The sequence below is a fragment of the Pan paniscus genome, chromosome 2 (genome assembly GCF_029289425.2).
Source record: "Pan paniscus chromosome 2, NHGRI_mPanPan1-v2.0_pri, whole genome shotgun sequence".
Lineage (NCBI taxonomy): Eukaryota > Metazoa > Chordata > Mammalia > Primates > Hominidae > Pan > Pan paniscus.
Genome location: NC_085926.1, coordinates 32216948 through 32239733, shown reverse-complemented (window position 1 = coordinate 32239733; position 22786 = coordinate 32216948). Strand labels below are relative to the sequence as shown.

Genomic DNA, 22786 nt, shown 5'->3' with positions numbered 1-22786 from the left:
CTTTCCCATGAAAGGGACATATTACTAGGCTGGCACCATGAATCTCATGGGTGTGTACAGAGGATGGACAAGCAATCAGATGGCATTTGTTTCACGCTGAACTCCACAAGGGTGTGGTTGACTCATTCATGTGTTATTTAAGAACTGTTTCCTCAAATCATGGCTCAACTAGAAGTGGAAATGAAAGAAAGGAGGGATTCCCCACAACCTGGGACTGGTTTATTATCAACTGAGATAATGAACGTCAAAACCCTTTAAATGGTAGAGTGCTCATCTAAGGAAAAGTACGGGCACCTTCCTAGAAACAGTGCTACTCATAAATCTTAGCAAAAACAAACAAACAAACAAATGGTATTTTCCTGTCAAATTTTAGATTTAACTCTCTCTATGGGGTGAATAAAGGACCAAATGCCTACAAGGAAGAAATGCCTCTTGAATTTCACCTCAAATTTGAAAACTTGAGTTTTTCCTACTATAATTTAATATGTTTTTAAGCATATTTTTCTTTACATGTCTTAATTCCTATAATTGATCATTTGTTTAAATAAACATAGAAAGGTGCTATTTACCACTATATTCTAAGGCCTAGACACAGATTCTGGCACACAGTAAATATTTAACACATTTTTATGACAATAAACAAGATATGTATTATTAACTTGCACTGTAAAACTCATAGCATTTTGTTTTCTTAGTTTTTCTTCTTTTTTTTTTTTTGAGATGGACACAGTCTCACTCTGTCGCCCAGGCAATCCTCCTGCCTCAGCCTCCCAAGTATCTGGGACTACAGTCATGCACCACCATACCTGGCTCATTTTTAAATTTTTTGTAGAGACATGGTCTCGCTATGTTGCTCAGTGTGGTCTCAAACTCCTGGCCTCAAGCAATCCTCTGGCTTTGGCCTCCCAAAGTGCTGGGGTTACAGGCATGAGCCACTGTATCCAACCTTCATAGCATTTTAGACTGGGAAAGACCTTGAGGAGCTTAAGAATCAATACTAAGACATAACCTGAGACAAAGAAATAGCTGAAAAGTTTCCCTTTTAGGAACTAGAGTAGTATAAAATGATTTTCCCAAAATTAATCTATGTGTTATATAAAAATCCAATATAATCTAACAAAGGAAAGGAGGCACCAGCAGTGACTGTAAAAAAAATTATAAAGGTCAACTTGAAGAAGAAACATATAAACATGTGAAAATAGGGGGAAAAAAAAAAAAACTTTAAAAAAATCACAGCTGAGATAGATTATCCTATCAGATGTTAACATGTAATCTAGAACTACAGGTATTAAAACATGGAAACAAAGAGTAGAACAGACTAGAAAGTATACAGTTGAACCCAAGCACATACAAGTAGTAAATGAAAAACAGAAAGCAATCCAGGTAAGGGAATGTACAATGAATTTACCAATATGAAATGTTGGGACAACTGAGTAGACATTTGAAAACAAAATTAGAGCCCAACTTTATATTTCTGCTGAAATGCATTTCAATATTAAAGTTAAATATTTTAAAGCACATGAAAAATATAGGCAAAATATTAACATATAGTTCATTATATTTAGCTTTGTTAGCGAGATAATACTTTTTTTTTCCAATGACCTCTGAACTTTTTATTGGCCTCCTGATCCCCAAAGGGTACCCTGCTTCTGCTGGCTTAATGTCTCAGAACTTTGGTGTCGTTGGTCTCAGACACCACTTTGCCATCCACTCTCCGGCAGGTGGTGGTCTTTTGGATGGTTTGCATGGAGTTGCTGCTGTCCAGGGCATCACCAAGATTGAAGTCCTCGCCATCTTCCAACAGGCGATGGTAGCTGGCGATCTCAGCCTCCAGCTTGACCTTGATGTTCAGCAGGGCCTTGTACTCCTGGGCCTGGTGCTGTCCCTCTGCCTGGGTCAGTGCCAGCTCTGACTCCAGGTGCAGCAGGATCCCGTTGAGCTGCTCTATCTGCAGGGTGTAGCGGGCCTCCACCTCCCTCAGGCTGTTCTCCAGGCTGGCCTTCACATTTCTCATGGAGTCCAGGTCAATCTCCAAGGACTGGACTGCACGTCTCAGCTCCGTGAGCGGCATCTCAGCAGCTCCAACCTCGGCGGACTGTGTGGTGACCACTGTGGTCTCTCCTCAATCTGCTGAGACCAGTACTTGTCCAGCTCCTCTCAGTTCTTCCGAGCCAGCTCGTCATATTGGGCCTGGATGTCTGCCATGATCTTGGCAAGGTCCTGAGATTTGGGGGCATCTACCTCCACGGTCAACCCAGAGCTGGCAATCTGGGCTTGTAGGCCTTTTACTTCCTCTTCATGGTTCTTCTTCATGAAGAGCAGCTCCTCCTTGAGAGCCTCAATCTCTGTCTCCAGCTGCAGCTGAGTGACATTGGTGTCATCAATGACCTTGAAGAGCCCATGAATGTCATTCTCCAAAGACTGGCACATGGCCAGTTCTGTTTCATACTTGACTCTAAAGTCATCAGCAGCAAGACAGGCATTGTCAATCTGCAGAACAATGCGGGCATTGTCCACAGTATTTGAGAAGATCTGAGCCCTCAGGTCTTTGATGGTCTTGAAGTAATGGCCCAGTCTCTGACCTGGGGTCCCTTCAGGGGATTTTGCTCTCCAGCCTCCGGTTCACGGTCTCCAGGCTCTTCACTTTGTCCAGGTAGGAGGCCAGGCAGTCGTTCAGGCTTTGCGTGGTCTCCTTCCCGTTCTGGATGCCTCCCATTCCTGCCAGACCCCTGGCCGTCCCTGCGGCCAGGTCCCCGGACCCCATGCCACCCTGGAAGCTGGTAGAGCAGGACATGGCGATCCGGGAACCAGAGCCCCCCCCGCCCTCCGGCGCCTGCATAGATGCTGGCTGCACTGCTGACTGGCTGGATGCCAGTAGCTGGGCCCCTGGACAGAGCCCACGGACTGGTAGTTGGAGGAGAAGGTGGAACGAGTGGTGAAGCTCACGCTGTCCGGGGGCAGTGGGGTGGGGAAGCGAGGGGACAGAACTCAGGCTTTGCCGACATGTAGTGAGATAGTACTTTCTAAGGATGACACCCAACGTGGGGAAAACAGTAAGACTAAGAGATTTGAAGATAAACTTTAGATTTTGTAAATAAAGTCACTATGGCACTTTGGGAGGCCAAAGCAGGAGGACTGCTTGAGCCCAGAAGTTTGAGAACAGCCTGGGCACCAAACTGAGACCCCATTTCCACAAAAAATTTAAAAAATCAGCCAGGCATGGTGGCACATGCCTGTAGTCCCAGCTACTCAGGAGGCTAAAGTGAGAGGCTCACTTGAGCCTGGGAGGTCGAGGCTTTAGTGAACTGTGATGATGCCACTGCACTCCAGCCTGGGTGACAGAGCAAGACTATCGCAAAAAAACCAAAACAAAACAAAAAAACAAAGCACTGTAAATAAAACTAAGGGATAAGCTAGAAAAAATATTCACAACACAGAAAGAGGGTCATTATTCCTTATATATGTTTAAAATGTCTATAAGTGAATAACAAAACTACTGAACTTCTTTGTAGCTAGGACCTCTTTATCCTTCCCAAATTCCACTGAAACGTCTCCCACTCCCAAATTAAAAAAATACGTAGTAGTGCTGAAAAGCTAGAAAGCAGCAACAGCAGTCTGAAGCAGTGAGAACTTCCTGGAAGGCACTTGAGAACAAACTAATGATAAGCAAGGGAGTTTCTTGTCTGCAGCTCTGGAGCAGAAAATAAAAGACCTACTGAAAAAATCAGGCCTCCAAACAGACCCCTAGATAAACCAAAGATTAGAAGCAATAACAAAAGGTGGAGAGGGAATGAGTTAAGGGTAATCTGCTAAGGAGTACATTTAAAGGCTTAGAAACTACCGAGTTAATTATCTTCCCCCTCCCTCCAGCAGTGACTTCTGGAAATAGCCCCCAGGATAAAGATTTGAGATTTCCAGATGCTTCAATAAGCTATTTGCACACATCTTAAGAAAGCCCATGCAGCCCCACTACCCCTAGTTTCCCCCTCCCAGCCCTGTCAATATTTCCCTTCCTCTGAAAAACCACCAGATGCATATCACACGATGAAAACCTGTATTCACTGCCGAGGTACAGGGATTCTCACTTAAGCTAAGCAAACAGTCTCCAGTCATCTCATCTACTATTACAAACATGGACAACCATTAATCACCAAATGACTGAAGAAAACAGCACAGGAGAAGCAACAGATTCAACAAGCAGAAGTGGTCTCTTGGTAAACAAAGAAAATACACTCAAGATCCTTAAAGTGATTCAATAAAAAAGAGATCAGACTAAAAGCAAACATTTTAGAATGACTAATTGTTGGGAATTAAAACTATTAAAGCCATAATAAAGCAATAGATGGGTTGAAAGGCAGAGCATACTTAACTGGAAATTTGAATTTGGGCTTAAAGTGTAATTTTTCTAGAAAATTACACTATTTGCAAAGTGCAAAGAGAAATATGAAACAAAAATTAGGAGATATTGAAGACAGTTTAATCTCTCCTGGAACTCCTGGATTGAATAAAGATTCCTTTAATGGAGAAAACAAAGAACGAATGCAGAAAATAAGAGAAATCTCCCTATGCCAAAGCTAGATTTGTATAGTACTTATAAAGAGCCCAAAAAGTGGCAAGGAGGACAAATAAAGAATGCCTTTCCAGTGTTGTGGCTCACTCCTGTAATCCCAGCACTTTGGGAGGCTGAGGTGGGTGAATCACTTGAGGTCAGGAGTTTGAGACCAGCTGGGCCAACATGGCAAAAACCCGTCTCTAACAACAATACACAAATTAGCCGGGCATAGTGGCCATGCCTGTAATCCCAGCTACTGGGAAATAGAATTGCTTGAACCCAGGAAGCAGAGGTTGCAGTGATCTGAGATCATGCTTCTTCCAGACATACAGTGGTATCTAGGGAGATATCATCATAGATCCCTAAAGATAGGGAAACAATTTCAAAAGGTTCTAGGGAGGGAAAAAGACCATTTAGTTACTTAAAAGGAAAAGAGAACCTGATTCCCACAGAGGAGTGGATTTGAAGCCCAGTGAAAGCTAGCCCTCTGACAAACATTATAGAAGTTACAGTTTACTGCAATAGATGCAAGGAATATATTCTCAGCAGGGAACACCAGGAAATATCAGGCTAGAGCTGTCTTGAGAGAAGGAACTTTGTCTCCCTAAGTCCTCCCAGATTAGAGTGAGGGCAGGGAGAGATCCCACCAGGACTTGGGAAACTCGAAGGAAGGCTTTAACAATCTTTTATTCCAAACCACATCAACCTGAAGAAACTTCCCTATAATTATCTTACATGGTTACAAAACTGCCTTTCATAAGCCATTTCTTCTGTATAACACACTCCCATTTCACCTACAATTTATTGCTACACCACCAGTGCTACATTTGCATGGGTAGTAGTGCAAGACATCATTCACGGAAGACTCTGCTGTAACGAAGTCTGTGGGAATGCACATTCATGAATGGACAAGGTCTGGGAGGTACTGAGCCTAACAGGCCTGTTTAGATACTACCAGACCATCAAGTCTCTTATTAACAACACTGAATGCAGCCAGGTACAGTGACTTACACCTGTAATCCCAGCACTCTGGGAAGCCGAGGCAGAAGGCTTGCTTGAGTCCAGGAATTGGAGACCCGCCTGGGCAACAAAGTGAGACTCCTACCTCTACAAAAAATAAAAAAAATTATCCAGGCGTGGTGGTGCACACCTGTGGTCCCACCTGCACAGGAGGCTGAGGCTGCATTGAGCCATGTTTGAGCCACAGCATTCCAGCCTAGGTGACAGAGTGACACCCTAATAACAAAAAAACAAACCAAAAAACAAAAAACACTGGATGTTAGAAGACAATGGAAAAATATCCTCAAAGAATTAATTTTAAAAAATTTTCTTGGCTGGGCACGGTGGCTCATACCTGTAACCCCAGCACTTTGGGAGGCCAACGCAGGCATATTGCTTGAGCCGAAGAGTTTGAGACCAGACTGGGCAATGCGGTGAAATCCTGTCTCTACAAAAAATACAAAAAAATTAGCTGGGCATGGTGGCAAGTACCTGTAGTCCCAGCTACTTGGGAGGCTGAAGTGGGAGGATCACCTGAGCCTGTGGATGTTGAGGCTGCAGTGAGCCAAGATCATGTCACTGCACTCCATCCTGGGTGGCAGGGTGAGATCCTGTCCTCATCCCTCCAAAAAAATAACTGAGTAAAAATTAATGAAAAGAAATTTTGAGATCTATAGCTTTATACTAACCAAATTATTATTCAAGTATGAAGGTAAAAGAAAGATGAAATGGATGTGCAATGACTCAAAAAGTTTACCACTTTCAAACCCTTTCTAAAATAATTACTCAAAAAGGTACCTCCAGCAAAATGAAAAATGAAGAAAGTACGTGACACAAAAAATAACATGAAAAGTAATAGTGCGAACAAATTTAAATTTGTGGTTAAGTCTAAATAGTTGTTCAGTAATATGGGTGGGAATCTTAAGATGACTGCCAAGCAATGATTCCTAAGAAATCATTTTTTAAAAAGTAGTACAGGGATTGTAAAATGGCACGCACACTTTGAAAAATAGTCTGGCAGTTCCTCAAAAAGTTAAATGGAGAGTTACCATATGATGATAGCGGTTCCACTCTTAACAGCATGAAATATATTCAAGAGAAATAAAAATATATATCCACACAAAACCTTCTACATAAATATTCTTAACAGCATTATTAATAATAGTCAAAAGGCAGAAACAAACAAATGTCCATGAACAGATGAATAAAATGTGGTACTTCTACACAATGGACTATTAGCTGGTTAAAAAAAAAGAAATGAAATACTGATACATGCCACAACATGGGTAAATCTTGAAAATACTATGCTAAGTGAAAGAAGCCACAAAAATAAGTCAAAGAAGACCATATATTATAGGACTCCCTTTATAGGAAATGTCCAAAATAGGCAAATTTATAGAGACAGACAGTAGATTAGTAGCTGACTAGGGCTGGTGGAGGGAGGATTTGGGAAGAAATGGAGAATATATGTTAGTGGGTATGGGGTTTCTTTTTAGGGTAATGAAAATGTTCTAAAAGTAGTTGTAGTGACGATTGTACAATGCTATGAATATTCTAAAAGCCACTTAGTTGTATACTTTGAATGGGTGAACTTTACAGTATGTAAACTGTATCTCAATAAAGCTGTCATTTTTGTTTTTAATCCAGAGAAAGTTGGCTGACACAAAGTAAGTGGCCAGGAATAGGTAAGGAGGAAAGTATTGTCTTTTGAATGGAATCATATAATTATATATCATGATTAATTATTTGGATATTTAGAAAATTATGAGCTTAAAATTTGGGGTAAAAATTTTAAAGTAACTCCAAACAAAATAGAATTTATAACTTTCAATCACTAGAGGAAAAAATAAGGAAAACTAAGAATTCTAAATAATCACAATAAATATAAATGTGTTAAATTTCCATATTGAAAGACAAGTTCTCAGACTGGGTATACAAATAAAATCTAACTATATGATACATATAGAAGATGTACTTATAACAAGATGACAAGGAAAGGTAAAAAATAAAAGGGGTGTTTCCTTTTGGAGAACATGAAGTGTTTTGGAATTAGAAGTGGCAATTGTACAACATTGTAAATGTAGTAAATGCCACTCAATTGTTCATTTTAAACTGGTTAATTTTATGTTATACAAATCCCACTCAATTAAAAAATAAAGGGACAAGGCCGGGTGCAGTGGCTCACACCTGTAATCCCAGCATTTTGGGAGACCGAGGTGGGTGGATTACCTGAGGTCAGGAGTTCGAGACCAGCCTGGCCAACATGGTAAAACACCATTTCTACTAAAAATACAAAAATTAGCTGGGCATGGTGGTGTGCACCTGTGATCCCAGCTACTTGGGAGGCTGAGGCAGGAGGATCACTTGAACCTGGGAGGCAGAGGTTGCAGTGAGCTGAGATTGTGCCATTGCACTCCAGCCTGGGCAACAAGCATGAAACTCCATCCTCCCCCCTGAAAAAAATAAAAACATAAAGGGACAAGCTGGGCACATTAGTGCTCACCTGCAGTCCCAGCTACTTGGGAGGCTGAGGTGGGAGGATTGTCTGAGGTCATTAGTTCAAAGCTGAAGTGTACTATGTGAACTAATACCTGTGAACAGCCACTGCACTCCAGCTTGGGCAACATAGCAAGACCTGGTCTCTTGAAAAAGAAATTGGAGAAATGCATGGTGAAAATAAATTACCACGATTAGTTTAAAAAGATGAAGAGGCCAGGCATGGTGGCTCACGCCTGTAATCCCAGCACTTTGGGAGGCTGAGGTAGGTGGATCACCTGAGGTCAGGAGTTTGAGACCAGCCTGGCTAGCATGGTGAAACCCTGTCGCTACTAAAATAAAAATACAAAAATAATTAGCCGGGCATGATGGCGGACGACTGTAATCCCAGCTACTAGGGAGGCTGAGGCAGGAGAATCACTTGAACCTTAGAGGCAAAGGTTGCAGTGGGCCAAGATTGCACCAACTGCACTCCAGCCTGGGCGACAGAGTAAGACTTTGTCTCCAAAAAAAAAAAAAAAAAGATAAAGGGACAAGAAAATAAATAAATGCTACAAAAAAGCTGGTCTGACAGGATTAGAATCAGACAAAATGGAATATAGCAAAGGAAACTAAGGCTGATTTTACATATGCACATAGCCACGATATCCCTAGATGTGATATTAATAAATCAAATCCAAGAGTAAAAAACATTTAAATTCAATAGTTTATCAAAATAATACAACTAAGTAGAGGTTATCCCAAGAGTACAAGAATAATTCAACATTAGGTTTCCTAATACAATTCACTACATTAGCCAATTGAAGTAAACAAACCTCAAATGATCACCTCAATAAAAAGCACTTCCCCACCAAAACAATCCTATCTCCTAGGTCCATTCCCATTCATACTGCTCAAATCACTCCTAATTAAAAAGGGTACACAGTTAACTTCCCTTCCTTAACTCAATAAAGAATAACAGACCCTACAGTTAAAACTGTACTATCATAATACTGGAAATATCCAATTAAAGTTATGAGCAAGCCAAGGATATCTACATCATCCCAATTATTTGACATTATATTGGCAATCTTAGCCTATGCAATAATGGAAAAAAGTATAAAAAGAAAATGAAAACCACCCATATTCAAAAAGTATGAGAATAACTCGAGATAGCTACACACAAGACCAAAATTTAAAAATTAACAGCTTTCTTATAAATCACAAATAATCAGAAATGAGTGAAATCCAATTCATTTTTGACAAATCCCACTTATCAAAAATTGAAAATACTTAAAACTGAGTAAGAAATGCCTAAGATTCATCTGGAAAAAAATCAGCACTTTAAGAACATAAAATAACCTGAATAAATGAAGAGATAAAACATTCCCAGATGGTAAGATTTGGCATCAGAAAGTCAACTCCTCAAATTAGTTTATAAATATAATGAAATCACAATCCAAGTTGAAATGGAATTTAAGACACATTGATTCTAAAAATCACCTTGAATGTTAGTATAAGTATACAGCGATAGCAAAGAAATAGAAAATTTTGTATGGCTTACCCTATTGAATATTAAAATACACGATAACACTATAATAATTAAAAGGGACTGGGAATTCACACAGGAATAGAACAAAATAGGGTTAAGAAATAGTTCTGCATATAAGGAAATAAAATATGATTAATAGTGACGCAACTGGATATCCACTTGGGTAAAGAAGTAAAATTCTTACATTATACACACAAAAAGACTTCTTAAAATTTAAGACAGTAAATATTTTCTTTATTTTTTCTGAGACAGGGTCTGGCTCTGTTGCCCAGGCTGGAGTGCAGTGACAGCACGGTCATGGCTCACTGCAACCTCCACTTCCTGGGCTCAAGCCATCCTCCCACCTCAGCCTCCCAAGTAGCTGGGACTACAGGCACATGCCACCATGACCAGCTAATTTTTGTGTTTTTTGTAGAGACGGGGTTTCATCATGTTGCCCAGACTAGTCTTGAACTCCTGAGCTCAAGCCATCTGCCTGCCTCAGCCTCCCAAAATGCTAGGATTACAGGTGTAAGCCACCACACCCAACCAAAAAAGTAAATATTAAAAAAAAAAAAATTCCCCTATATTTTCTTCAAATATTTGTGTAACCTTGTGGCTTGGGAAGCCCTGTTTAGCTAACTAATGCCCAGAAGGCTAAAGGAAGATAACAGTTTAGATTTCACACAAATTAGAATTTCTGACAAAAAAAGTGGCATGAATAATAATAAAAAGCAACAGATGTGGCTGGGCATGGTGGCTTAGGCATGTAATCCTAGCATTTTGGGAGGCTGAGGCAGGTGGACTGCTTGAGCCCAGGAGTTCAAGACCAATCTGGGCAACATGGCGAAACCTTGTCTCCACCAAAAATACAAAAAATTAGCAGGGTGTGACGGCATGTGTCTGTAGTCCCAGTTACTTGGGAGGCTGAGGTGGGAGGATCACCTGAGCCCAGGAGGTTGAGGCTGCAGTAAGCAATGATCACACCACTGCACTCCAGCCTGGGCAACAGAGTGAGACCCTGTCTCAAAAAAAATGAATGAATTAATTAAAAATAGATGTCTAATAAGCATATTTAAAATGTTCAACTTTAATGATCACAGAAATGCAAATAAAAACAATTTGCTCTTTTTCACATGTTCAGGCTCCCCTGAATATTATTTATAGCTGGTGTTCTCTCTGACCAGTTGGTGCCCATGCCAAATTGGTTTTTATTATTCCAAATATCTCCCACCCCAAACAAGTTGGCAAATATCAAAAGAAAATTTGAGTATTTGCAGAAACAAATCTTGTTATATGCTGAAACACCATTAGGATGCAAACTGGTATGAACTTTTTTGTATAACTTTGGCAGCAACACCAAAAGCCTTAAAAACATATGTGGAACCACAAAATAATTATTAGAACTAGTAAATTAGGTCAACAAAGTTATAGAATACCAGAGAAAGGATATAGAACTTATTTGGAGGCTGGGCATGATGGCTGACGGATGTAATCCCAGCAATTTGGGAGGCCGAGACAGGTGGATCATTTGAGCTCAGGGGTTCGAGACCAGCCTGGGCAACATGGTGAAACCCTATAATTTTTTTGCATAAATTTTTTATATAAAATAAAAGAAAGAAATAAAAAAGAACTCAATTGGAGTTCTATAACCTGGCACTGAACAATCCAAACATGAACTTAAGAAAATACTGCCATCAAAAAGAAATAAAATAGCATCAAAAAGAATAAAATACTTAGAAATAAATTTAACAAAAGAAGGGCAAGACATGTATACTGAAAACTACAAAACATTGTTGAAAGAAATTAGAGAAGACCTAAATAGACATAAAGACATCCCATGTTCATAAATTATAAGACTTGATCTTGTTATGATGGCAGTACTCACCAAATTGATCTATAGATTCAACAGAATCCAGACTGAAATCCCAGCTGCCAGGTTTTTGGTAGTTTGTTTTGGTACTATATGACAAGCTGATCCTAAAATTTATTTGGAAATGCAAGGGGCCCAGAATAGCCAAAACAACTTTAAAAAAGAACCAAGTTGGAGGACTCGCATTTTGAATTTCAAAACTTACTACAAAGTTACAGTAATCAATACAGCATGGTACTGGCATAAGAGTAGAGATGTGCGTCAATCAAATATAACTGAGAATCCAGAAATAAACCATTATATTTATGATCATTTGATTTTCAACAAGAGTGCCAAGATAATTCAATGGGAGAAAAACAGTCTTTTAACAAATGGTGCTGGGACAATTGATATCCATATGTGAAAGATTGAGGTTAAACCCTTCCCTCACATCATATACAAAAATGAACTCAAAATGAATCACAGACCTAAATATAAGACCTACAACTTTTAGAAGAAAATAGAGAGTATATCTTTGTGACCCTGGATTAGTCAAAGCCTTCTCAGATATGACATCAAAAGCACAAAAGACAAAAGAAAAACTATAAAAATTGGACTTTTTCAAAATTAAGAAACTTTGTACTTCTAAGGACATCGTCTAGAAAAGTGAAAAGATAACAGACAGAATGGGAGAAAAATACTTTCAAATCATATGTCTGATAAGGGATTTATCCCAGAATGTATAAAGAACTTGTACAACTCAACAATAAAAGACAAATTAACCCATTTTTAAAATGGGCAAAGGATTTGAATAGTCAGCTCTCTGAAGAAAATGTACAAATGACCACTAAGCACATGAAGATTGCTCAATATCATTAGTCATGATGAAAATGCAAACCCAAACCACAATGAGATACGATCTCACATTCACTAGGATGGTCAGAATCAAAGAAAATAAGTCTTGATGAGGATGTGAAGAATTAGAACTCTCATGTTGCAGCAGGGATTGTAAAGCAGTATAGTCCCTTTGGAAACAGTCTAGCAGTGCTTCAATTTTTTTTTTTTTTTTCATTTTTTGAGGTAGGATCTTACTTTGTCGCCCAGGCTGGAGTGCAGTGGCACAATCTCAGCTCACTGCAGCTTCAACTTCCCTGGCTCAAGTGATCCCCCAACTTCAGCCTCCCGAGTAGCTGGGACTACAGGCACACACCACCGTGCCCAGCTAATTTTTTCTATTTTTTGTAGAAATGGGGTTCCACCATGTTGCCTAGGCTGGTCTTGAACTCCTGGGCTCAAGCGATCTGCCTGCCTTGACCTCCCAAAGTGGTGGGATTACAGGCGTGAGCCACCACACTGAGCCACTTCAATATTAAACATAAAGATTCCACATTACCTTTGGGAGTCCAGGCCTGCAGTGCGGCCTGGGCGAAAGCGTGAGACTCCGTATCAAAAAAAAAAAAAAAAAAAAAAAAAGATTCCACATTACCCAGTAACTCCATTCCTTGCTAAATGCTCAAGAGGACTGAAAACACATGTACACATAAAAGCTCATACATGGGCTGGGCAGAGTGGGCCATGACTGTAATCCAGTACTGTGAGAGGCCAAGGTGGGAGGATCACTTTAGGCCAGGAGTTCAAGACCCTGTCTCTACAAAAAATTAAACAATTAGCCAGGCATAGTGGCCCACACCTGTAGTCCTAGCTACTTGGAGGCCTGGGCTCAAGCCCAGGAGTTTGTGGTTACAATGAGTTATGATGATGCCACTGCACTACAGGCTGGCAACAGAGTGAGATCATGTCTCTAAAAAAAAACACTTTTAATTAAAAAAAAAAAAACTTGGGCCAGGTGTGGTGGCTCATGCCTGTAATCCCAGCACTTTGGGAGGCCGAGGCAGGTGGATCACCTGAGGTCAGGAGTTCGAGACCAACCTGGCCAATGTGGTGAAACCCAGTTTCTACTAAAACAACACAAAAATGAGCCAGGTGTGGTGGCGGGTGCCTGTAATCCCAGCTACTCAGGAGGCTGAGGCAGGAGAATTGCTTAAACTGGGGAGGCGGAGGTTGCAGTGAGCCAAGATCGCGCTACTGCACCCCAGCCTGGGCAACAAAGTGAGACTGTGTGTCAAAAAGAAAAGCTTATACATGAAAGTTCACAGCAGCATTATTCGTAATAGGCAATATGAACATCCCATGTTCATAGGTTATAAGACTTCATTTTGTTATGATGGCAGTACTCACCAAATTGATCTATAGATGCAACAGAATCCAGATTGAAATCCCAGCTGCCAGGTTTTTGTTTGTTTTAGCAGTATATGAATTTGGCATCCATTATAAGCTGCACCCTGATTCAGATATTAAAACATGAACACGAAGTACCTATTATAACTCCATCAACTGATGAGTAAATAAAATAATGTATACATCATTAAAATATTTGACAATTTAAAAATAATGAAGTACTGATACATACTACAACAGGGATGACCCTTAAAAACATGATGCTAAGTGAATTAAGTCAGACCAAAAGGGCCACATAGGATTCCATTTATGTGAAATGTCCAGAATAGGCAAATTCATAAAGATAGAAAGTAACTTGGTCGTTACCAAAGGTTGAGGGAAGGGAGGAATGGGGAGTGACTACTAATAGGGATGAGGTTGTTTTTGAGGGATGAAAATGTTCCTTGAATAAGGGTAGTGACAGTAGGAAGACATTTCAAAATATTTTTAAAAGAGAAAATATTCAGCTGGGTCTGGTGGCTCACGCCTATAATCTCATCTCTTTGGGAGGCCTAGATGGATGGATCACTTGAGGCCAGGAGTTCGAAACCAGCCTGGCCAACATGGTGAAACCTCATCTCTACTAAAAATACAAAAATTAGCTGGGCGTGGTGGTGCGCGCCTGTAATCTCAGCACTTTGGGAGGTCGAGGTGGGTGGATCACTTGAGGTCAGGAGTTTGAGACCAGCCTAGCCAACATGGTGAAACTCCATCTCTGCTAAAAATTCAGAAAAAAAAAAAGAAAAAATTAGCCAGGTGTGGTGGCGCCCGCCTGTAATCCCAGCTACTCAGGACACTGATGCAGGTGAACTTTTGAACCTGGGAGGCGGAAGTTGCAGTGAGCTGAGATTGTGCCACCGCCCTCCAGCCTGGGCGAAAGAGTGAGACTCCATCTCAGGGGAAAAAAAATTCTAAAATAAGACAGTGGTGATAATTATACAACTCTGTGAATATCCTAAAAACCCCTGAGTTGTAGACTTTAAAAAGATCAATTTTATATGTAATTATATCTCAATAAAGCTATTTTTCAAAAACACAAATGCCAAAACTCATAGAACTCTACACTAAACAATGTGGATTTACTGTATATCTTAATAAACTTATCTCTTTTTAATTTTTATTTTTTGGGACATAGTCTCACTCTGTCACGCAGGTTAGAGTGCAGCGGTGCAATCTCGGCTCACTGCAACCTCTGCCTCCCAGGTTCAAGCGATTCTCCTGCCTCAGTCTCCAGAGTAGCTGGGATTACAGGTGCCTGCCACTACGCCCAGCTGATTTTTGTATTTTTAGTAGAGATGAGTTTTGTTATGTTGGCCAGGCTGCTCTTGAACTCCTGACCTCAGGTGATCCTCCTGCCTCAGCCTCCCAAAGTGCTGGGATTACAGGCATGAGCCACTATGCCCAGCCAATAAACTTATCTTTAAAGAAGATTCATATACCCTCTTATCAATTCTAAGTAATCATCCTCAGAAAACACTAAAGAACATCCAGAAAGATTTAGCTTAAAAGATGTTATGGAACTGGTAAAAGGAGGAAATAAACATACATTGAACAGTAGGAGCCTGGATATTTATGGAATACTATGTGGCCATTATGAATGCCATGAGAAATTAATCATTGATGAAAACAGGTAATATATCAGGTCTCAGCAGGAAAGCAGGCACATTCAGATTGGGTAATCTTAGTAGGGTTTAATAAGGGTGTTGTTTATAAAGCAGGGTACAGGAAAACCACAAGCTATAGGGCAGTACTTGGCAATCAGAAGCAGCGGTGAGCGAATAGTTATCAAACTCAGGGAAAAAAGCAGTGTGCCGAGAGCTGCTAGGTAGCCTGTCTTCTGTGGAGGGACGCAGACAACCAGCAGAGACCCAGCAGGGAGGAACCCTGGGGAATGAATGTCCAGAACCTGCTCTCCTCTCACCCAACAGCCTCATGCTGATGACACCAGTAGATGCGGCCAGTGGGACATCAGATGGCAGGGGGGCCCTTAATAAGTCCATGCAGGATCAGGGTGGAGAGGGAATGTGAAGGACAAATGGAAGGTATCCAGCACAGATGGTCACAGCAGGAAACAAAAAGAGTAGTTTACAAGAGAGTATGCTTTAAAAAACAATTACAGATAATATATAACTTAAATTCTGGAACAACTGTGAGGCCAAGGTGGGTGGATCACCTGAGGCCAGGAGTTCGAGGCCAGCCTAGCTAACTTCGTGAAACCCTGTCTCTACTAAAAATACAAAAATTGGCCAGGCACAGTGGTGTGCATACCTGTAAACCCAGTTACTCAGGAGGCTGAGGCATGAGCATCGCTTGAACCTGAGAGTAAGAGGTTGCAGTGAGCTAAGGTTGCAGTGAGCTAAGATCACGCCACTGCACTCCAGCCTGGGGGACAGAACAAGACTCTATCTCAAAGTAATCATAATAATAAATAAAAGTTTTTTCTACAAATGTCGGGTACTGCTTTTATGAAATGGAAACTATGTTCACTATTTTTTAAAGGAACTCAACAGGGCAACAGAATAATTAAAATTCCAACTCTCAGTAAACCCTATTTATCCTTCCCCAACTAAGTTTGCTCAAGACAGTAAATAAATAAAAGGTGACCTAACATTATTACATGGATACTATAATTCATTTCAAAGTCATCAATAACAGGAAGGGCACAATTTACTAAGATTCTTACAAATCACTTTCATTCTTCAAGTACTTGTAATAGTTATGAGATCACAGCATCCTACAATTCACAGGTCAAGTACTGGATTGCTTCTAGCTTGTTATAAAACTTTAAAAGGAAGGAAACTACCATGATTTGGTTTCCACATGATGTTACATTGGCACAGCCTTGAGTGTTTTAATAGGTACAGCTACTACCACTCGCCCCCAAAGCCAGAGCAAGCGATTTTGACAAGTGATTTGAAAAAACACTGTTTTGTTCTCTGCATTATTTCATTTCCCCAGGTTCAGGCAGGAAGTCAGGTTCTTAGTAATTCTTTGTCTCAGTATTTTGTTTTCACAAGGCAGAAAGTAGCATTTTTCTGGGGGTAGGTATATCTTAGTCTCAGGAATGGGATTGCAAAGGTTTGAAACAGACACACTCCTGTATCCCCAGATAAAGAATCAATGGGTCCATATTTCATGACATCCAAGAAACCATCAATTATAAGCAGTATCCTGATTCAGATATTAAAACATGAACAAAAACTACCCATTATAATCAATAAAACACAGTACGTTATTTAAGGTGATCATTAACATTTGGAATTTTTTAAAAGTATTTTTAGTTTAAAAGGCTCATACTACTGATGACAGTTTCAACCAGTAGAACTTTGGGGAAGATAACTTCAGACTATGTCACAAAACCCTTAGATTTATATACCCTTTAGCCCAACAATTCTACCTCAAGGAACTTTTCCTCAAGAAAAGCACTGGACAAATGTGGAAAGACAGACAAAGAAAAAGATTGCTACAGCACTGGTTATGCTAGTAAACCCTAGAAACACATTAGTTTTAAAATAGAAAACTGGGGAAACCAGGTATGGTACTCCTTTACGACAGAAAACGGTAATAATTCAAAAGGTCCAAGACCCTGAAAAATGTTCACGGCATAGTAAAAGCAAACAGCATATCACGGATCAGTTAGAAAAAAATCATGAGAAAATATATGCAAAGAAAAAAGTATAAAAGGAGTTTTAGAAAGAACTGAGAAAATGGAAAGAGAAAATTCGAATTAAACAAAAATCTTCTGGCCGCAACGGCTCATGCCTGCAATCCCAGTGTTTTTGGAGGCCTAAGGAGGAGAACTGCTTGAGGCCAGGAGCTCAAGGCTAGCCTAGGCAACACAGTGAGACCCCCGTTTCTAAACAAAAAATTAGCTGGGAATTGGCAGTGCATGTCTGTAATCCCAGTTCCTCAGGAGACTGTGGCGGGAGGATTGTTCGAGCCCAGGAGTTCCAGGTTGCAGTGAGCTATGATTGTGCCACTGCACTCTCCAGCCTGGGTGACACAGTGAGACTCTGTCTCAAAAAAACTCCTTAGGTAAGGTCTTGGTTGGTGTGCAGGGCAAGTGCAGGTGGTTCTGCAGCCAGAAACTATCAAACCTTCTAGCTCCCTGGACCTGATCTTCCACAGCTCCCTCTCCTCACGTACTTGTCGGGGCGGGGCAGGGGGCAGCTATGTTGATCAGGAGTGAATTCAAAGTTGGTCTACCATGAACTGGAAGATGCTTGAATACTCATCCCTGCTGCTATAATATCTTGGCAGAGAAACCATTAATTCTCTGTCTGGCATTTGCTGGAGTTAAAATATACCAAAGGAAAAGGCTGGAAGCAAAACAGCAAAACTGGAAGCTGAAGAGAGGCATCAATGAGAGAAGGAGATAACTGAAGAGTAATCCAGGGTATTTTGCTAAGCATTTCATGCACAGCTGTGTCGTTTGGGTCCTGACAACTCTATGAGATACTTTCGAATTGAAAGAATGGCTCACACTGTACATGGTGAAGAGCAGAACCAGAAACTGAACACAGGTCAAATGCATTCAACCACAGTGAGCTGTACTGCCTTCCTGAATTCGCAATGTAAAAGTCAGTCTGAGTGGACTGCAGCTGAGAAGAGAAGACAATTATCCAAAAATGTGTCCGAGGATACACTCGCAACCTATACTTTTAAAAGAATGTGATTTTTTTTTTTTTTTTTTTTTTTTGTGAGACAGGGTCTCACAATGTTACCCAGGTTGGAATGCAGTGGCACAATCCCAGCTCACTGCAACCTCGACCTCCTGGGGTCAAATGATGCTTCCGCCCCAGCCTCCCGAGTAGCTGAGACTACAGATGCCCACCACCATGCTGGGCTAATTTTTGTGTTTTCAGTAGAGATGGGGTTTCGCCATGTTGGCTGGGCTGGTCTCAAACTCCTGGGCTCAGGCAATCTGCTGGCCTCAGCCTCCCAAAGTGCTGGGACTGCAGGTGTGAACCACCACGCCTGACCAACAATGTATAAATGTTTATTTTTATAAACTTTTAAGAGAGCTATCATTTTATTTTGGTTAGGTGAGGTGGCTCACACCTGTAATCCCAGCACTTTGGGAGGCTGAGACAGGTGGATCACTTGAGGTCAGGAATTCGAGACCAGCCCAGCCAACATGGCGAAACCCTGTCTCTATGAAAAATACAAAAAATTAGGTAGGCGTGGTGGTGCACGCCTATAATCCCAGCTACTTGGGAGGCTAAGGCACCAGAATTGCCTGAACCCAGGAGGCAGAGGTTGCAGTGAGCTGGGATTGCACTACTGCAATTCCAGCCTGAGTGACATTATGAGACCCACTGCACTCCAGCCTGGGCAACTGAACCAGACTCTGTCTCAAAAAAAAAAAAAAATTGTATTTTGTTTACTAAAATACCTTTGTAAAAATGGGGAGGAGTCTCCTGAAACTTACGTGAATTTTCCTTATTTGAGAGAACACACCAGGTGCCCAGTACACTGGGAGAAAACACACTCATATGAAGGCACATCATTGTGATATTTTAGATCTCTGGGAAAAAGAAGGTTCAACACATTTCCAGAAGTTGGGGGGTAGAGGGAGATAAATAATTGAAATAAAAATTTTTACAGCCGGGTGCAGTGGCCCACGCCTATAATCCCAGCACTTTGGGAGGCCGAGGTGGGCAGATCACTTGAGTTCAGGAGTTCGAGACCAGCCTGAGCAACATGGCGAAACCCTGTCTCTACAAAAAATACAAAAAAATCATCCGCCAGGCATGGTGGCCCATGCCTGTGGTCACAGCTGCTTGGGAGGCTGAGGTGGGAGGATCACTTGAGCCCAGGAGGGGTAGGTTGCACTGTGATCATACCACTGCACTCCAGCCTGGTGACAGAGTAAGACACTGTCTCAAACAAAACAAAACAAAACAAAATTAAATCAGAATAGCTAAAGGACAATAAAAAAATACATTTTAAATTCTGAAGAAAAACATTTTCAGTCTAACACTCTCTACCTAGTTGAACTAGGAATTGTGTATAGAATCAAGCTATTCTGAAAGGTGCAAATTTCCATTTCCACATGCATGCTTTCTTAGAAAACTACAAGAGGCTGTGTGTCCCCCCAGTGGGAGCAAAGCAAGACAGAGGACACTGGACATGGGAAGCAGAGGATCCAACCCAGGAAAGAAAGGAAGAGAATCTTCAGAGTGATGGTACAGGAGAGCCCAGTCGGCCAGCTGTGTGCAGGCCACCAGGCCAGAGGCTCCCAGAGAGGCCAGTCATGAAGACGATTCTGACAGAATACCCGATGTCTCTCAGCTTCTTGATAGGAGACTTAAACAACTAGGGTTAAATTAGTGACTAAATATCTGGAGAAATTATGAAATGAGAAAAGAGAATTACTAACACCAGGGCAAACAAGAAATTGGGCAGGAAAGGACAAGCATTCATAGTCTACTCAGTGGGTCAGTTGTAAGTGGTGTTTACAGTGTCATAGGTCAACACTGGCTGCTGATCTAACCCAAATCACCTGAAGACTATACAGATGCCCCTTGACTTAACAATGAGGTTACATCCTGATAAACCCATCCTAAGTGGAAAGTATCCGAAGTCAAAAATGCATTTAATACCCCTAGCCTACCAAACATCATAGCTGAGCCTAGCCTATCTTAAACGTGCTCAGAACACTTAGGTTAGCCTATAGCTGGCAGAATCACCCGGCAGCACAGCATGCTGGAGAGGATGGGTGGTTTGCGCTGGTGATGGCGTGGGTGGCTGAGAGCTGACCAGCATCATGAAAAAATATCTACCGAATATCACTAGCCTGGGAAAAGACCAAAATTCAAAATTCGAAGTATGATTTCTACTGAATGCATACTGCTTTTACAACATCTGTAAAGCTGAAAATTCCTAAGTTGAACCATCAGAAGTGTTTGGACCTATATTGGGAGACAGGAAGAGGGTATGTATAATTGGAGGCAGGGAAGAGGGCATCCCAGCTAAAGCCTCATCTTTCAGAGTAGAAAGGCAATGGATAATGTCTACGACTGGGTGGGTGAGGGAACACCAATAAACAGCATTATAAACACGTTGTTTAGAGCTCAAAGAGATGAAGACAGTGGGAGAAACTTATATTTCTGCCTGTAGGACCGAATCTTTAAAATATGTGCATAAGGTGGGGCACAGTGGTTCATGCCTACAATCCCAGCACCTTAGGAGGCCGAGGCAGGAGGATTGCTTGAGCCTAGGAGTTTCAGAGCAGCCTGGGCAACACAGAGAGACCCCGTCCCTAGAAAAAAATTAAAAATTATCCAAGTGTGTTGGTGCATGCCTGTGGTCTCAGCTACTTGGGAGGCTGAGATGGGAAGATCGCTTGAGCCCAAGAGGTCAAGGCGGCAGTGAGCTATGATGGTGCCACTGCACCCCAGCCTGGGAGACAGAGCAAAACCCTGTCTCAAAAGAAAACAAAACAAACAAAAAAGGTGCATAATTAGCTCTGTCAAAAATAAAAACTATAGTAGTAATAAGGGTGATTTTGCTTACATGTTTTCCCATCTTTTTCAAAACGCTTAATAAAATCTAAAAGGATACATGCTAACATGTCAACAGTGATTATTTCTAGTAATGGGATTGTGGGCCATTTACATTTCTTTCACTTTTGTATTTCCTGAAAAAGCGCAGTACACAGAGCACATTGATAATAAATCAGAAAAAAACCCAAAGGCGTTACACTTCATGCCTGGCCCAAATCCACCCCAAGGTAGAAGGCCCATCTCCGTCATTTTAGCTTTTGTTTGCGCTGCTGAAGCAGAGGAGCCTGCCAACTCCTTCATTTGCACAGCAAATATTTGTTGAACTCCTAAAAGCCAGGCCCTGCAAGGCGATTCCAATACCTTCAGCTTTTGAGTCTCCTGAAGTCCTCAATACTCGCTGAGGGAACCAGCTGGGAGAGGAGCTAAGCCAACACTTCTCATACCTTATGTGCATTATGACCACCAGGGGCTTCATAGAGCAGGTCCGGGTGGTATCTGAGACTGGGGGAGCAAGCAAGCTACTTGAGGTACACAAGATTTACTTCAGGTTTCTCAAAGGAACCGCCCAGGTCTTCAGTCACTTCTGCACCATGATGGTGTGCCCATTCTCTAACTCCCACTCAATTCCCAAATATTTAACAAAAGTCTGTGAGAGATGACAGAGGGGCACTGCTGGGGCAGCTGGAAGCTGTCTCAACTGCTTGCAGTTATGAGCACGGCCCTGCAGAAAGGCAGGCCTGGGTTTGAATCCATGCTTCACCATCCACCGGTGTGATTTACGTCCCCTCTCTAGGCCTTCACAGGGGAGGGCGGTCGTTGGATTACACGAGGGTATGGGGACATCTAAAGGGCTTGACAAGATCCTGGTACACGAAGAAGACTCAAACTGACCACCTCTAGCTGCTGACAGGACTCCAGTCCTTTCTCAGCTATGAAGGACTGGCTGGGACTTCTGGGAAGATCACGTGAGTTTTCAGCCTCTATGCCCTCCAAAGAAGAGAAGAACGCCCATGCCCTGCCTCCTTCCCAGGAATGTTCTGAGCCTAAACCAGGATGTGCACAGCACCATGCAAAAGACCTCTTTGGTCCTAAAATAGGTTATGGCACTCAGATTTTATTCAGTAAAATTTTCCTGACTCACCTCAATGTTACTACCAGGGAGATAATTAGGAAAAGAAAGAAGCCCTTTCCTCTTCCCCTGATCTTAGGAAGCTTTATTTTCAGGGAGGAGGCCATCCACGTGGAGATCAGGTGAGAAAGGCACCAGGTGTCTCTGACACTCAACACAAACTCAATAGCCGCTAAGCCAAGCTTCCTGCTCCCAGGATCTGCCGCCGCCACCGAGAGGACCCAACAAGCTGAATTTCTCCCACAGCAAGACATCCTGAGGATCACAACCCATTCCTCCCAGGACAGCCCGAGTTTCTTGGACCTTGTTTAGAGTCTTGCACTTTGGGAAGAAGGCGAGGCTGAGCAAAAACGGTTCCCTAAAGCCCGCGGGAAGATCTGAGCAGGCTCCATCCCGAGAAGCACGGCGGAAGCACGCGCCGGGGTCCAGCTGAGCCCCCCGCCCCCCCCGGCCCGTCGGCACT

The 22786-nt window shown here is 41.8% G+C and overlaps 1 protein-coding gene and 1 pseudogene across 3 annotated transcripts in view; both read right to left on the bottom strand.

The window, feature by feature from the left end:
- CMTM8 (CKLF like MARVEL transmembrane domain containing 8) overlaps nucleotides 1–22786 on the bottom strand; it is a 134310-nt gene that overhangs the window by 107542 nt on the left and 3982 nt on the right. The gene's annotated exons all lie outside the window — the stretch shown is intronic.
- Nucleotides 931–22577, bottom strand: LOC106634554 (keratin, type I cytoskeletal 18-like; annotated as a pseudogene).